This window comes from Cavia porcellus, unplaced genomic scaffold, assembly GCF_034190915.1.
Source record: "Cavia porcellus strain 051 isolate PalLab524CR breed Dunkin Hartley unplaced genomic scaffold, mCavPor4.1 scaffold_17, whole genome shotgun sequence".
NCBI lineage: Eukaryota > Metazoa > Chordata > Mammalia > Rodentia > Caviidae > Cavia > Cavia porcellus.
This window is the reverse complement of record NW_026947500.1, coordinates 49,411,201-49,414,871: the sequence shown is the minus strand read 5'-3', so window position 1 is coordinate 49,414,871 and position 3,671 is coordinate 49,411,201. Positions and strand designations below refer to the sequence as shown.

The following is a 3,671-nucleotide window of genomic DNA, read 5'->3' as shown; positions in this document are numbered from 1 at the left end:
AAACCCAAACTCTAAATACAACTACAAGTTTAAACCCTACCCAAATCCTGAGCAACAGCATGAGCCAAGGTTGATAGCAACATGGCACTTAGTAGCAAAATTATGGATGCAGTCTATGTATCCACTAGTGACTATGTGAAGAAAATGTGCCATCTATACATAATCTTTTAAAAATAAGTAGAATAAAGATGTACCTTGTGCAGGAATTTAATATGCTAAGTGAGAGTGTGAGCACTGTGTGTCTTATGCATGAGAGAAGATTAATAACATTAACAAGATCAAGCAAAAGGTATTTAGAAGAGGAATAGGGAGGGTATTGGAAAATGGTCAGGTCTCCTGTGTACACACATTTACACACTCCCCAAAGTGCGTGTAACTGCAGGTACTAAACCATGTACTAAGAAAGAAATAATTTTCAAATACCCTGAACCTAACACTTCATCTCTCATGTTCAGCCATAACACAAAGCTAAATCTCATATTAAACCTCCACTAAATCCCAACAAAAACCTCAACACAAACCCCATCTTGTTCCCTCACCCTGAAGTTCTTCCACTTTCTCATCCTAACTCTAATGGAATTGAAGACATGACCTCACAACCTTGGTATTAGAACCCAACAAGGCTTGGAACTCTGGTAACCAAGCACCCACACTTTTGAATCTCTCTCCTGTCCCGATCACTTGGAGGGAAACATTCAACAGTGGAAGATGAGTTTTTGCTGTTTTCCTGCTTTCCGAACTTCTAGCCACAAAAAACACAGGAGTAGGAACATTGTCAGTTCTTGGTTCAGGTCTCACTGTGGATGTTTCCAGCTAATGTTCAGGAGGAGCCAACAAGTAAGAGAGGCCACCTTATGCTAGTCTCAGCCTCCTGGGGGCAGTCATTCACCACGGGGCTGGGGGTGGAGCATGAAGGGCTGACCTGGACAAGGGTAGCTGTTAGATATCTGAACATTGATCTGTCAATATCCTATTTCCTACTTCATGGTTGGAAGTATGACAGGCAATGAGGGCCTATAGTTACTAGATTATTGTGGATTAGTTTATCTGTCTGGAAGTTAGTCAACTGCCTTCAATCTCTCATTCTCTCTGTCTCAAGATTATGTGCATACAATCCTATCCAGCCTAATATGGAGAGTTTTATTTATGAAGTTGCTCTGTGGGGATGGCCATGAGGAGTGAATGATAAATTGTGGCCCAAATTCTAGGTATTCTCTTTGCAGAGCTCCATGCAGATCATCAACGCATCATGTGACAACTCTAGATCCTTGGACCCAGATTTGGAGCATGAAAAAGCCAACAGTGGTCAGTGCCTGACAACGATGCAAATGAGCACATGAGGGTCTCTACAGGTGAGAATGTATGCAACTAATATAAGAAAAGTGACTCCCCTGGGTGTTGGTTTAGGGATTGACCATAGAAATGACATGCAGTCCCATAGCCAAAGGAATTTGGCCTTCCTTAGACCCCTGGTAACTTAAATAGGTATAAAGTTTCACATCATGTATTTGTAGAATCAGAGCAAACACGTTCTGAATTATTCACCATTAAACCAAGTATGGACAACTTGGTTTGGTGCCACTGTTTACCTAATTACTCCAAGTATCTCATGTGCAGTAAATTCCAATATCTTTCTGGGCTTTCTACACTTCCAAACCCTCATCAGGAAGGTTCTACAAGAATAAGAGTTATGTACACTCACCAAAAATTAAACTTTGTTAAACTTCTCTGCACATTTCTCAATAGTCATCTCAAGAATATGTCACTTTGATTTCCAGTACCAAAAAAGAAAATAAAAACATATCCCTGTCAACATAGCAGGTAGTAGATGTGCCCTCCCTTGGCTACACAGTATTCCATTATGAAAGGCAAATTCTGGCAGAAGCTCCTCTTTCACAACTAGTGGATCAGATGTCACTTCTCAGTCATGTGCAGTGAGCAAGCTGTGAGGCTGTGTGTCCTCATACATGGTGCCCAGTGTCATAACACAATGACATAAGTGGTAGTTTTAACAAAAGAAATGTATTTGACAACAGTTTCAGAGGCCGCACATCAAGGTTCTTCCCAGAAGGATTCCCTCTGAGGCCACCTGCATCTCCCAATCTCTGTATCTTTGAGAGAAATGGGGTCACAGTATGGGTGCTTAGGGCTCCCCTTAAACTACCCTAGGGGGAAGCAGTTGTGCTGCTTCAGTGAAAAAGTTTTTCCAACATTTTGTCCCATGCACTGTCTTCATCATGGGAAGGAAATCAGGTTACTCCAGAACCTTCCAGTCTGTACCAGCAGCAGCCCACACTTCAGCTACCTTAAGGGGAGTCTACACATTATTCACTATGGGTGATTCCTAGTTCTGACACGTGTGCCACTGAGCAGCCACTTGTCATACAGAAGCTTTTTCTTTCTCATCTCTACAGTGGGGGTGTTTTGGATAGTGCTCTTCATGTCGGTTATCAATAAAGGTAGGTGCTGCTGCTCCACATATAAGACTACCTTAAAGACACCATGACTTATCATTCTCTGGTCCTAGCTCTGAATTTGGGGTGAAAATACTTGAATCCTTTTCACCATAGACACACACATCCCCTGCATTCAGAAACATTAATAGTTGAGGGTTTCTGGTCTGACCTCTGGATCCCATTAATCTGGTTGTTCTTGTTGTTGCTCCTGACTATATGTTTCTTATTGTTTTCTCCAGGGTGACAGTGAGTCCTCCCTGAAGGTATCAGTGACCTGCGAGATGTGGACTCTTCAGGCAAGACACTGGGAGAAGTTGGTTCTTGGTACCATCCATCTCAATTAGACCCATCTCTTACTTTACCAACTTCCTGTGTTCCTTTTGGGATTCTGAAATAGTTCCATACTCTGTGGACAAGCTCTTCAGTGGGTGAGTGGGCCCACTAAGGCACAGTACACACACCATCACATTCTGTGTTTTAGCAATGCAAATGCAGCTCTCTGGGCCTCTCTATGCTCCTCTGAAAAATGGGATAGGAAAGGACTAAACCTCACAGGGCTTTGTCGGGATACATATCATAAGATGTGGCAAGCCAGTACCCAAAACCTTGGGCTGCAGCAAGCGACCTGGACAAGCTGTCCCCATTCATATTTATATTTTCCATGTCTCCAGTGAAGAGCTTCTCTGCTTCAGTAGCCCATGTCCATTCATATGCATAAAAACTTATAAAAGCAGACAGGCTTTCCATGTCTGAAGAACACTCATGACTTCTTCTAGGTGGTGTTTTCTCCTGATACACAATAAACAAAGGACCACTTGGATCAGAAAGGGGAGCCTCCAACCATGGCTGTTATCAGGAAAAGTGATTTAGTGATTTCATTCACTCAACCTGCATCTATATAGCATTTACATTGTCCAGTACCTTTTTTGAACACATAGCACAATGCCAGTAACTAAGAAAACAACATTTGCTGTGCTCAAATTCTATTTGGGGCATAGAAAATCAATGTAGATGTCACAAGACACAGCTTAGGACTGGGCAGAACTTCAGCACAGAGGAGTGGTGAGAAATGATGGATATAAGGACTTTGGTTAAGGAGACAGTGACAAAATCCTCACATTGATATATGTTTTTGATTCTATGCAAGAGACATGATCTTGGCTTTTTTTTTTTACAGAAGTAAGAGTCAGGTAGTGCTGTGGGTGGATTTTTTAG

At 42.1% G+C, this 3,671-nt stretch overlaps 1 long non-coding RNA gene across 1 annotated transcript; it reads left to right on the top strand.

The window, feature by feature from the left end:
* Window positions 1–659: 659 nt before the first annotated feature.
* Window positions 660–2,802, top strand: LOC134471207 (uncharacterized). The gene is made up of 3 exons (XR_010040518.1): window positions 660–837; window positions 1,224–1,352; window positions 2,696–2,802. It is a non-coding gene; the product is annotated as an uncharacterized LOC134471207 (long non-coding RNA).
* The last annotated feature ends 869 nt before the right edge of the window (window positions 2,803–3,671 follow it).